This window comes from Arachis hypogaea, chromosome 14, assembly GCF_003086295.3.
Source record: "Arachis hypogaea cultivar Tifrunner chromosome 14, arahy.Tifrunner.gnm2.J5K5, whole genome shotgun sequence".
Taxonomy (NCBI): domain Eukaryota; kingdom Viridiplantae; phylum Streptophyta; class Magnoliopsida; order Fabales; family Fabaceae; genus Arachis; species Arachis hypogaea.
Window position 1 is genome coordinate 41,988,557 of NC_092049.1, and position 14,269 is coordinate 42,002,825.

The window sequence follows — 14,269 nt, forward strand, 5'->3', positions numbered from 1 at the left end:
GGCATGTGGTTCAGTCTCCTAGGTGCTGAACCTTGTAGATTTTTGCTCCCCAAAAATCAATTCCCAAGCACATGTGACTCACTTTTCCTCCTTGTGACACCCGTACTTGTATGGTGTTGTCCTTTCTTCATTTTTGTCTTCATACCTATCCATTTCAATCAAGGCAACAGTAAGCTCAAAACTTAAATTTAGCACGGTGGTGGTTATCAAGTGCAAAGTATATATAAAAATTAAAATTTGCTATATGTTTCTTATTTATGAATAACCAACTATGCCCTTTAGGACTTTGAACAAAATATTGGTGAACACCAAACTTGTTTTCTGCTAAGTGATTCATATGAAACCCAATAAATGTCTTGTCATAATTAGCATATTCATTACAAAGAACATTTTATTTTCTACCTTAATACAATCAATTCACAAGAATGATGCAAATATGGTTTATCTTTTCATGAACTTGACTCTATGAGCAAAAGTGACTTTCCTGAAATTCATAGCATATGTAGACACCAAACTTAATGTTTGGCTATATACTTCAATAGAATGAATGAGTATATATTCTAAAATGGTTATATGATCAGCATGCTTTAAAAGCCATTTTAAAGTGCCTTTAGGCACACCAAACATAGGAGTTAGACATATGCTTCAAAAATAATGCGTGCAGTTATCAAATTCACCCATGAGAGTTCAAATTTTTGCTAGATAGACCATTAATTATTGAAATTAAAACAAAAGCAGGAATATTAAATCATGGGCTGCCTCCCATGGAGCGCTCTTTTATTGTCACTAGCTTGACATTGGTTCCTCGTTAGGGTGGATGATGACTGTGGTGCCTCAGCTTGTCCCCTCTCACTGTGAGCCTTCTTCCTGTGATTTGATGAACAATCTCTATATGCTCCAACGAGAGTATCTTATTGACAGTATAATAATCATCAGATTGTGTGTCTGTCTCCAACTGTTGGTAGATCAATTTCACTTTGTCTCCTTCTGAGAATCCCTCAGTTGGTAGTTTCTTGTTTTTTCACCCTTTTGGAACCTTTTTCTTGCTCTTCTTTTCTTTCTTCAGTGACCCTTCCTTCTTGGCAGCAGTTTTTCTATCAGGGTCTTTCTTCCTAGTGATCAACTTCTCAATCTCTTCCTGTCTTTTCTTCTCAGTCTTTACATCTTCATTCCTCTTTTGTTCTTCTCCACTGTTTGTCTTTTGCTTCAAAGGTGAGCTGATGAGTGCCTCTTTGGGTTTTTTCTTCCAATGCAAGTCTTCTTCTTTAACTCTCATGCAATTTTTCTCTTCAACAGTATGCTATATTTCTTTAAAGACATTTAAATTGATCTTCTCATCATGTATTCTCAGAGTCATTTCTCCCTTTTCCACATCGATGATGCCTCTTGTTATGGCCAGAAAAGGTCTTTCCAATATGATGGAATCACCTTCCTCTTCATCTAGATCTAAGATCATAAAATCTACTGGAAATATAAACTTATCTACCTTGACCAAAAGGTTCTCAACCACTCCATTAGGAATTACCATTGATCTGTCAACAAGTTGTAAGGTCATCCTCACAGGTTTCACTTCTTCTATGGATAGTTTTCTCATCATGGATAAGGGCATCAGATTGATGCTTGATCCTAGATCACACAATGTCTTATCAATGGATATATTGCCAATGATACTAGGCAAAAAGAAACTTCCAAGATCTTTGAGTTTGGGTGGGAGCCCTTTCTGGATGACTGCACTGCACTCTTGGGTTAAGAACATTGTCTCCTTTTCATTCCAGCTTCTCTTCTTATTGATGATCTCCTTGAGAAATTTTACATATAGAGGCATCTGCTCCAATGCTTTAGCAAGTGGAATATTGATTTCCAACTTTTTAAAAACTTTCAGGAATTTGGAAAACTGTTGATCCTTGAGCTCTCTTTGCAATCTTTGAGGGTATGGCAGAGGAGAGATGTAGTGTTTAACTTCCTTCCTCTATTCTTGTGGAGGCTCTATCATGACTTGTTTTCCCTTCTTTGAAGATTGTAGCTCTTCATCCTTCTTCTTGAGCTCTTCCTGGTTCTTTTCTTCAATTTCCTCTTCCTTCTTACTGCCAACCTTGTCATCCTCCAACGTTCTTCCACTCCTCAGTTGAATTACTTTGCATTCTTCTTTGGGATTTGGAATGGTATCACTAGGGAGAGTGTTGGTTAGTCTTTCAGGCTGTTTAGACAGTTGGCCTATTTGTCTTTCCAGGTTTCTCAATGAAGCTTCATGGTTCTTATTAGCTAACTCTTGATGCTTCATCATCTTCTCCATCATCATCTTCAAATTGGAAATTCTTTGGAAATCTTGGGGTGGTTGTAGCTGAGTGTGAGATGAGGGTGGTTGGTGAAAATTATTTTGGTTGGTTGATGGGTTGTGGGGTGGATAGAAGTTAGAATTGGGGTAGTTGTTTTGTGGCTTTCTATATGGATTTTGGTTAGTTTGCTGATGGTTTTGGTGGTTTGTGCGGGTATTGCTTGAGTTAGAGTTCCTTTGCCATGAATTTTGGTTCTGGTTGTCTCCCTACCTTAGATTGGGATGGTTCCTCTAAGAGGAGTTGTAAGTGTCTCCATGAAATTCATTCTGTCCAGCACCTTGGTTGTGCATATAGTTCACTTGTTCTTGCTACTGCTCTTCATAAACTTCTTCATTCTGCCCCCATCCAGCTGATGGTTGATTTGGAGTGCTTACTGCTGCAATTTGAAGACCATCAATCCTCTTAGCCATCAATTCCATTTCCTGCTGGATCTGTTGGTGCATTGGTACGCGGAATCGTGATTACACTTTAATTATGTAAAGTTCATTGGTCTTTCTTTCCCTGGAAATGGAGCCAAAAACATGATGCCAAAACCACGGTTCACAACTCCGTGTAACTGACCAGCAAGTGCACTGGGTCGTCCAAGTAATACCTTACGTCAGTAAGGGTCGAATCCCACGGAGATTGTTAGTATGAAGCAAGCTATGGTCACCTTGCAAATCTCAGTTAGGCAGATATAAATTGATAATGGTGTTTTCGAATTTAATATAATAAAATAGGGATAGAAATACTTATGTAATTCATTGGTAGGAATTTCAGATAAGCGAATGGAGATGCTCTCGTTCCTCTGAACCTCTGCTTTCCTGCTATCTTCATCCAATCAGTCTTACTCCTTTCCATGGCTGGCTTTATGTGATACATCACCACTGTCAATGGCTACTTTCGGTCATCTCTTGGGAAAATGATCCAATGCCCTGTCACGGCACGGCTAATCGTCTGGAGGCATCACCCTTGTCAATGGCTTCATCTTATCCTCTTAGTGAAAATGGTCAACGCACCCTGTCACGGCACGGCTATTCATCTGTCGGTTCTCGATCATGCTGGAATAGGATTTACTATCCTTTTGCGTCTGTCACTAACGCCCTGCAATCGCGAGTTTGGAGCTCGTCACAGTCATTCAATCATTGAATCCTAGTCGGAATACCACAGACAAGGTTTAGACTTTCCGGATTCTCTTGAATGCCGCCATCATTCTAGCTTACACCACGAAGATTCCGGTTAGGAGATCTAAGAGATACTCGTTCAGTCGAAGGTAGAACGGAAGTGGTTGTCAGGCACGCGTTTATAGGGAATGATGATGATTGTCACGTTCATCACATTCAGATTGAAGTACGAATGAATATCTTAGAAGCGAAACAAGATGAATTGAATAGAAAATAGTAGTACTTTGCATTAATCTTTGAGGAACAGCAGAGCTCCACATCTTAATCTATGGAGTGTAGAAACTCTACCGTTGAAAATACATAAGTGAAAGGTCTAGGCATGGCCGAATGGCCAGCCCCTCTGATCTAAGAACCAGGCGTCCAAAGATAGTCAAAAACGTCTAATACAATAGTGAAAGGTCCTATTTATAATAAACTAGCTACTAGGGTTTACAGAAGTAAGTAATTGATGCATAAATCCACTTCCGGGGCCCACTTGGTGTGTGCTTGGGCTGAGCTTGAGTGTTGCACGTGTAGAGGTCCTTCTTGGAGTTGAACGCCAGCTTTTGTGCCAGTTTGGGCGTTCAACTCTGGTTTTGGCTCCTTTTCTGGCGCTGGACGCCAGATTTGGGCAGAAAGCTGGCGTTGAACGCCAGTTTGCGTCGTCTATTCTTGGCCAAAGTATAGACTATTATATATTGCTGGAAATCCCTGGATGTCTACTTTCCAATGCAATTGGAAGCGCGCCATTTCGAGTTCTGTAGCTCCAGAAAATCCACTTTGAGTGCAGGGAGGTCAGAATCCAACAGCATCAGCAGTCCTTCTTCAACCTCTGAATCTGATTTCTGCTCAAGTCCCTCAATTTCAGCCAGAAAATACCTGAAATCACAGAAAAACACAAAAACTCATAGTAAAGTCCAGAAATGTGAATTTAACATAAAATCTATTAAAAACATCCCTAAAAGTAACTAGATTCTACTAAAAACATACTAAAAACAATGCCAAAAAGCGTATAAATTATCCGCTCATCACAACACCAAACTTAAATTGTTGCTTCTCCCCAAGCAACTGAAAATCAAAATAGGATAAAAAGAATAGAACATACTATAAATTCCAAACTATCAATGAAACATAGCTCCAATCAAACGAGCGGGACTTATAGCTTTTTGCCTCTTGAATGGTTTTGGCATCTCACTTTATCCATTGAGGTTCAGAATGATTGGCATCTATAGGAACTCAGAGTTCAGATAGTGTTATTGACTCTCCTAGTTCAGTATGATGATTCTTGAACACAGCTATTTTATGAGTCTTGGCCGTGGCCCTAAGCACTTTGTTTTCCAGTATTACCACCGGATACATAAATGCCACAGACACATAACTGGGTGAACCTTTTCAGATTGTGACTCAGCTTTGCTAAAGTCCCCAATTAGAGGTGTCCAGGGTTCTTAAGCACACTCTTTTTTGCTTTGGACCTTGACTTTAACCGCTCAGTCTCAAGTTTTCACTTGACACCTACACGCCACAAGCACATGGTTAGGGACAGCTTGGTTTAGCCGCTTAGACCAGGATTTTTTTCCTTTAGGCCCTCCTATCCACTGATGCTCAAAGCCTTGGGATCCTTTTTGTTTGCCCTTGCCTTTTGGTTTTAAGGGTTATTGGCTTTTTGCTCTTGCCTCTTGGTTTTAAGAGCTTTTGGCTTTTTCTGCTTGCTTTTTCTTTTTCTTTTCTATTTTTTTTCGCCTATTTTTTTTTTCTGCAAGCTTTGTTCTTTGCTGCTTTTTCTTGCTTCAAGAATCATTTTTATGATTTTTCAGATTATCAAATAACATGTCTCCTAGTCATCATTCTTTCAAGAGCCAACATATTTAACATTCTTAAACAACAACTTCAAAAGACATATGCACTGTTTAAGCATACATTCAGAAAACAAGAAGCATTGTCACCACATCAATATAATTAAACTAAGTTCAAGGATAAATTCAAAACTCATGTACTTCTTGTTCTTTTGAATTAAAACATTTTTCATTTAAGAGAGGTGATGGATTCATAGGACATTCATAACTTTAAGACAAAGTTACTAACTACTAATGATCATGTAATGAAGACATAAACATAGATAAGCACATAACATAGAAAACGAAAAATAGAAGAAATAAGAACAAGGAATGAATCCACCTTAGTGATGGTGGCGTTTCCTTCTTGAGGAACCAATGATATCCTTGAGCTCTTCTATGTCTCTTCCTTGTCTTTGTTGCTCCTCCTTCATTGCTTTTAGATCTTCTCTGATTTCATGAAGGATGATGGAGTGCTCTTGATGTTCCACCCTTAGTTGCTTCCAATAATTGTGTGGAAGAAAATGTATCCCCTGAGGTATCTCAGGGATCTCTTGATTTGCAGTCAAATGTTCTACCACTGAGCTATAGACCCTTGATGGAAGCTTTTGTCTTCCCTTTTCTTTTTCTAGAGGTTTCTCTGGCCTTAGGTGCCATCAATGGTTATGGAAAAAACAAAAAAGCTATGCTTTTACCACACCAAACTTAGAATGTTGCTCGCCCTCGAGCAAAAGAAGAAAGAATAGAAGAATAAGAAGAAGATATGGAGGAGATGGATGGGAGTGTGTATTCGGCCATATGGGTGGGATTGGGTGAGAGAGAGATGTTAAATTTTGAAGGTAGTGGGTGTATGGATGTGAGTGGTCAATGGAAAACAGAAGGGATGATCATGAATGGAAAGAGAGATGATGAGGTAGGTGGGGATCCTGTGGGGTCCACAGATCCTGAGATGATCCTGTGGGGTCCACAGATCCTGAGGTGTCAAGGCAGTTACATCCCTGCACCAATTTAGGCATGTAAAATGCCCTTGCACACAACTCTAGGCGTTCAGCGCCAGGTTGGTGGCCATTTTGGGCGTTCAACGCCCATTTGTGTTCCATTTCTGGCGTTGAACGCCAGAACCATGCCTGTTCTGGCGTTCAGCGCCCAGAAGCTGCCCATTTTGGGCGTTCAGCGCCAGAACCATGCTCTGTTCTGGCGCTGAACGCCAGACAGATGCTCCTCCAGGGTGTGATTTTTCTTCTGCTGTTTTTGATTCCGTTTTTAATTTTTTTTGTTTATTTTGTGACTCCACATGATCATGAACCTATAAAGACATATAACTAAGAAAAATATAGTTAGATAAATAAAAATTGGGTTGCCTCCCAACAAGCGCTTCTTTAATGTCAATAGCTTGACAGTGGGCTCTCATGGAGCCTCACAGATGTTCAGAGCATTGTTGAAACTCTCCAACACCAAACCTAGAGTTTGGATATGGGAGTTCAACACCAAACTTAGAGTTTGGTTGTGACCTCCCAACACCAAACTTAGAGTTTGACTGTGGGGGCTCTGGTTGACTCTGTTTTGAGAGAAGCTTTTTATGCTTCCTCTCCATGGAAGCAGAGAGAGATCCTTGAGTTGTAAACACAAGATTGTCCTCATTCATTTGAAGGATCAATTCTCCTCTGTCCACATCAATCACAGCTCTTGCTGTGGCTAGGAAAGGTCTTCCTAGGATGATGGATTCATCCTCTTCCTTTCCAGTATCCAGGACTATGAAATCAGCAGGGATGTAAATGTCTTCAACCTTTACTAACACGTCCTCTACTTGTCCATAAGCCTGTTTTCTTGAATTGTCTGCCATCTCTAATGAGATTTTAGCAGCTTGCACCCCATAGATTCCCAGTTTCTCTATTACAGAGAGGGGCATGAGGTTTATTCCTGAACCAAGGTCACACAGAGCCTTAAAGATCATGGTGCCTATGGTACAAGGTATTATGAACTTTCCAGGATCTTGTTTCTTCTGAGGCAATTTCAGTTGATCCAGATCACTTAGTTCATTGGTGAACAAGGGAGGTTCATCTTCCCAAGTTTCAATACCAAATAATTTGGCATTCAGCTTCATGATTGCACCAAGAAACTTGGCAGTTTGCTCTTCAGTAACATCCTCATTCTCTTCAGAAGAGGAATACTCATCAGAGCTCATGAAGGGTATAAGGAGGTTCAATGGAATCTCTATGGTCTCCAGATGAGCCTCAGAGTCCTTTGGTTCCTCAGAGGGAAGCTCTTTATTGATCACTGGATGTCCCAGGAGGTCTTCCTCCTTGGGATTCACGTCCTCTCCTTCCCTTACAGGTTCGGCCATGATGCTTATGTCAATGGCCTTGCACTCTCCTTTTGGGTTCTCTTCTGTATTGCTTGGGAGAGTACTATGAGGGATTTCAGTGATCCTTTTACTTAGCTGGCCCACTTGTGCTTCCAGATTTCTAATGGAAGACCTTGTTTCATTCATGAAACTTACAGTGGCCTTAGATAGATCAGAGACTAGATTTGCTAAGCTAGATGGATTCTGCTCAGAATTCTCTGTCTGTTGCTGAGTGGATGATGGAAAGGGTTTATTATTGTTAAACCTGTTTCTTCCACCATTATTAAAGCCTTGTTGAGGCTTTTGATCCTTCCATGAGAGATTTGGGTGATTTCTCCATGATGGATTATATGTGTTTTCATAAGATTCACCCATATAATTCACCTCTGCTATTGCAGGGTTTTCAGGATCATAAGCTTCTTCTTCAGAAGAAGCCTCTTGAGTACTGTTGGATGCAGCTTGTATTCCATTCAGACTCTGAGAAATCATATTGACTTGCTGAGTCAATATTTTGTTCTGAGCCAATATGGCATTCAGAGTATCAACTTCAAGAACTCCCTTCTTCATAGGCGTCCCATTATTCACAGGATTCCTCTCAGAAGTGTACATGAACTGGTTATTAGCAACCATGTCAATGAGTTCTTGAGCTTCTGCAGGCGTTTTCTTTAGGTGAATGGATTCACCTGCCGAAGTATCCAATGACATCTTTGATAACTCAGATAAACCATCATAGAATATATCCAGGATGGTCCATTCTGAAAGCATGTCAGAAGGACACTTTTTGGTCAGCTGTTTGTATCTTTCCCAAGCTTCATAGAGGGATTCACCTTCCTTCTGTTTGAAGGTTTGAACATCCACTCTAAGCTTGCTCAGCTTTTGAGGAGGAAAGAACTTGGCTAAGAAAGCCGTGACCAGCTTCTCCCAAGAGTTCAGGCTGTCCTTGGGTTGAGAGTCCAACCATATTCTAGCTCTGTCTCTTACAGCAAAAGGGAAAAGCATGAGCCTATAGACTTCAGGATCTACTCCATTAGTCTTAACAGTATCACATATCTACAAGAATTCAGTTAAGAACTGAAAAGGATCTTCAGATGGAAGTCCATGAAACTTGCAGTTCTGCTGCATCAGAGAAACTAATTGAGGTTTCAGCTCAAAGTTGTTTGCTCCAATGGCAGGAATGGAGATGCTTCTTCCATGTAAGTTGGAATTAGGTGCAGTAAAGTCACCAAGCATCCTCCTTGCATTATTATTATTTTCGGCTGCCATCTCCTCTTCCTGTTCGAAAACTTCTGACAGGTGCTTGCTGGTTTGTTGTAATTCAGCTTCTCTTAGTTTTCTCTTCAGAGTCCTTTCAGGTTCTGGATCTGCTTCAACAAGAATATTCTTGTCCTTGCTGCTGCTCATATGACAAAGAAGAGGGCACAGAAAAATAATAATAATAGAGATCCCCCTTTTTTTTTTAGTAAGGGAGAGATGTTAGTAGATGAATAACAAATAGAAGGAGATGAGAGAGAAGAAAATTTTCGAAAATTATTTTTGAAAAAAAAAAGAGTTAGTGATTTTCGAAAATAGTTTTTGAAAAAGTTAGTAATTTTTGAAAATTAAGATTTAAAATTTGAAATAATTAGTTAATTAAAAAGAAATTTTGAAAAAGAGGGAGATATTTTCGAAAATTAGAGAGAGGGAGTTAGTTAGGTAGTTTTGAAAAAGGTAGAAAACAAACAAAAAGTTAGTTAGTTAGTTGAAACAAATTTGAAAATCAATTTTTGAAAAGTTAAGAAGAGAAGAAGTTAGAAAAGATATTTTGAAATCAAATTTTTGAAAAAGGTAAGATAAGAAGATATTTTTGAAAAGATATGATTGAAATTAGTTTTTGAAAAAGATTTGATTTTTAAAAATCACAATTAATGACTTGATTCACAAGAAATCACAAGATATGATTCTAGAACTCAAAGTTTGAATCTTTCTTAACAAGCAAGTAACAAACTTGAAATTTTTGAATCAAAACATTAATTGTTATTGTTATTTTCGAAAATTTGATAGAAAAATAAGAAAAAGATTTTTGAAAAATATTTTTGGAATTTTCGAAAATAACTAAGAAATTTGAAAAGGATTTGATTTTTGAAAAAGATTTTGAAAAAGATAAGATTTTCAAATTGAAAATTTGATTTGACTCATAAGAAACAACTAGATTTTTAAAAATTTTTGAAAAGGTCAAATCTAATTTTTGAAATTTTAAGAGAGAAAAAGGGAAAGATATTTTTTTGATTTTTGAATTTTTATGATGAGAGAGAAAAACATGAAAATTATGCAATGCATGAAATTTTTAGATTAAAACAATGAATGCATGCAAGAATGCTATGAATGTCAAGATGAACATCAAGAACACTTTGAATGTCAAGATGAACACCAAGAACATATTTTTGAAAAATTTTTAATGCAAAGAAAACATGCAAGACACCAAACTTAGAATTCTTTAATGCTTAGACACTAAGAATTCAATAATGCATATGAAAAACAAGAAAAGACACAAAACATGCAAATGCAAAGATCAAACAAGAAGACTTACCAAGAACAACTTGAAGATCATGAAGAACACTATAAATGCATGAGAATTTCGAAAAATGCAAGATGCACATGCAATTGACACCAAACTTATAACATGACTCAAGACTCAAACAAGAACACAAAAATATTTTTTATTTTTATGATTTTATGAATTTTTTTGTATTTTCTTTTAATTTTTTTTTCAAAAATTATTGTGAAAAATAAAAATAAGGATTCCAAAATTTTTAATATGAATTCCAGGAATCTTACCATGTTAGTCTTAAAGCTCCAATCAAAGGGTCAGGCATGGCTTAATAGCCAGCCAAGCTTTAATAAAAATATGAGTGTAATTCAGACATGACAAGCCTAACATGCCCTATCTAGAAGAATTGGGCATGACTCCATTGAGGTGATTAGTTGAAGACCAATCCCAAAGCAGTTTGGGTATGGCTTTACAGCCAGATAGGCTTCAACATGCTTCATGAAACACTAGAATTCATTCTTAAAAATTCTGAAGAAAAATAATATTTTTGAAAACATTTTTTTTTTCGAAAACAAGTGAGAAATTTTTGAAAGGTTTTTGAAAAATTTTTGAAAGGAAAACAAAAAGAAAATTACCTAATCTGAGCAACAAGATGAACCGTCAGTTGTCCAAACTCGAAAAATCCCCGGCAACGGTGCCAAAAACTTGGTACGCGGAATCGTGATTACACTTTAATTATGTAAAGTTCATTGCTCTTTCTTTCCCTGGAAATGGCGCCAAAAACATGATGCCAAAACAACGGTTCACAACTCCGTGTAACTGACCAGCAAGTGCACTGGGTCGTCCAAGTAATACCTTACGTAAGTAAGGGTCGAATCCCACAGAGATTGTTGGTATGAAGCAAGCTATGGTCACCTTGCAAATCTCAGTTAGGCAGATATAAATTGATAATGGTGTTTTCGAATTTAATAAAATAAAATAGGGATAAAAATACTTATGTAATTCATTGGTAGGAATTTCAGATAAGCGAATGGAGATGCTCTCGTTCCTCTGAACCTCTGCTTTCCTGCTATCTTCATCCAATCAGTCTTACTCCTTTCCATGGCTGGCTTTATGTGATACATCACCACTGTCAATGGCTACTTTCGGTCATCTCTTGGGAAAATGATCCAATGCCCTGTCACGGCACGGCTAATCGTCTGAAGGCATCACCCTTGTCAATGGCTTCATCTTATCCTCTCAGTGAAAATGGTCAACGCACCCTGTCATGGCATGGCTATTCATCTGTCGGTTCTCGATCATGCTGGAATAGGATTTACTATCCTTTTGCGTCTGTCACTAACGCCCTGCAATCGCGAGTTTGGAGCTCGTCACAGTCATTCAATCATTGAATCCTACTCGAAATACCACAGACAAGGTTTAGACTTTCCGGATTCTCTTGAATGCCGCCATCATTCTAGCTTACACCACGAAGATTCCGGTTAGGAGATCTAAGAGATACTCGTTCAGTCGAAGGTAGAACGGAAGTGGTTGTCAGGCACGCGTTCATAGGGAATGATGATGATTGTCACGTTCATCACATTCAGATTGAAGTACGAATGAATATCTTAGAAGCGAAACAAGATGAATTGAATAGAAAACAGTAGTACTTTGCATTAATCTTTGAGGAACAGCAGAGCTCCACACCTTAATCTATGGAGTGCAGAAACTCTACCGTTGAAAATACATAAGTGAAAGGTCCAGGCATGGCCGAATGGCCAGCCCCTCTGATCTAAGAACCAGGCGTCCAAAGATAGTCAAAAACGTCTAATACAATAGTGAAAGGTCCTATTTATAATAAACTAGCTACTAGGGTTTACAGAAGTAAGTAATTGATGCATAAATCCACTTCCGGGGCCCACTTGGTGTGTGCTCGGGCTGAGCTTGAGTGTTGCACGTGTAGAGGTCCTTCTTGGAGTTGAACGCCAGCTTTTGTGCCAGTTTGGGCGTTCAACTCTGGTTTTGGCTCCTTTTCTGGCGCTGGACGCCAGATTTGGGCAGAAAGCTGGCGTTGAACGCCAGTTTGCGTCGTCTATTCTTGGCCAAAGTATAGACTATTATATATTGCTGGAAATCCCTGGATGTCTACTTTCCAATGCAATTGGAAGCGCGCCATTTCGAGTTCTGTAGCTCCAGAAAATCCACTTTGAGTGCAGGGAGGTCAGAATCCAACAGCATCAGCAGTCCTTCTTCAACCTCTGAATCTGATTTCTGCTCAAGTCCCTCAATTTCAGCCAGAAAATACCTGAAATCACAGAAAAACACAAAAACTCATAGTAAAGTCCAGAAATGTGAATTTAACATAAAATCTATTAAAAACATCCCTAAAAGTAACTAGATTCTACTAAAAACATACTAAAAACAATGCCAAAAAGCGTATAAATTATCCGCTCATCATGCATCACCTTATTTTGTGCCAAAATAGTGTCTACACCTTCCAGCTCTAACACACCTTTCCTTTGAGCTGGCTGGTGTTGCCTTTGATGACCATAGAAGTATTGATTGTTAGTCACAGTGTCTATGAGGTTTTGGGCTTCCTCAGCTATCTTCATGAGTTGTAATGAACCTCCTGCTAAATAATCAAGGGATTCTTGAGCCTTCAATGTTAATCCTTCATAGAAATTTTGGAGTTTATCCCATTCACTGAACATCTCTGGTGGATACTTTCTGATCAAGGCTTTGTATCTTTCCCATGCATCATACAGTGATTCTCCATCCAATTGAGTGAATGTTTTTGTTCACACCCTGGGCCGAGCTATTCGACCCGATATGTTTAGTGACAAAGCGACCAACCTCTTCAGGTCAGGCTATCCGACCTCTTCTCAAAGAGGTCAGCCAAATCGACAGGAAAGCCCAATAAAGGGCCCAAATAGAGGAACACGACCCAAATCCACAGGCCGTCCAAGCCTATAGAGATAAGGGCGGTTCCCTTGAAGATAAGCTGACCTCAACTCAAAGATAAAGATAAGATAAGATAACTAACTTATCTTATCTAGAAAGGTCACTCTACAACCACTATAAATACACTAGAGCACCTAGGTATAACTGAAGAGAGAACTTTTGCGTGGTCTAGAATTCAGAATAAATTTTCGTTGCAAGTATAGCTTCTAAACCAACAAAAGTCCTTTCTTACAAACGTTTTGGTTGTCACAAGTAACAAACCCCTTTAAAATTGATAATCGAGTATTTAAACCTCGGGTCATCTTCTCAAGGAATTGCAGGGAAGTATGTTCTTATTATTGGTTATGAGTCTTGTAAATTGGGGGTTTTGAAAGTAAGGAAGCAGTATGTTAAATGATAAGAAAAATAAAATAGTAATAATAAAATAAACTCTTGGCAAGGTAATAGAATTGGAAGTCCTATCCTTATCAATTGTGATGAGAATTGGATTTTAATCCCACTTTGTTAACCTCTAACTATGAAGGTAAATCAAGTGGATTAATTAGCTTAATCCTCAGGTCCTAGTCAATTCCTATGGAAAGACTAGAGTTATTGGAGCAACTCCCAATTTCAACCACTGCTTTATTTGACAGCTCAAGCGTTATCAATTACTTAACCAAAGCCAAAAGGGAGAAAATATCTAAATTAAATTAAAAGCATCAATATAAATAAAGCAAAGCAATCTTAAATCTGAAATACCTCAAATAATATTAATTAAGAAAATCATAACATGAATGTAGCATAATCCAAATTGAAAAGATAAATAATAATTAAAAGTATATAATAAAAGTAGAAAATAAATAAGAGGAACATTGAACCTGTGATGAAGAAGAAATAATCCTAAATCCTAAAACTAAAAATTGTGAATGTGAAAGCTTATGATTATGAATGAATGGATTTCCCCACTTTATAGCCTCTAATCTGTGTTTTCTTGGCTGAAAACTGGGTCGAAAACAGCCCAGAAATCGCTGGAGAAGAAATCTGCCACGCTGATTTTCGTCATTGTGACGCGTCCGCGTGGAGCACGCGTTCGCGTTGTCTAGCGTCAGGGCAACTATGACATATTATATATCAAATCGAATCCCCAAACGTTATCTTTCCAACGCAAC

At 38.4% G+C, this 14,269-nt stretch overlaps 1 non-coding gene across 1 annotated transcript; it reads left to right on the forward strand.

Annotated features, from left to right (window-relative positions):
- Positions 1-8,413: 8,413 nt before the first annotated feature.
- On the forward strand, positions 8,414-8,521 carry LOC112746195 (small nucleolar RNA R71). The gene has a single exon (XR_003174090.1). It is a non-coding gene; the product is annotated as a small nucleolar RNA R71 (small nucleolar RNA).
- Positions 8,522-14,269: the final 5,748 nt, after the last annotated feature.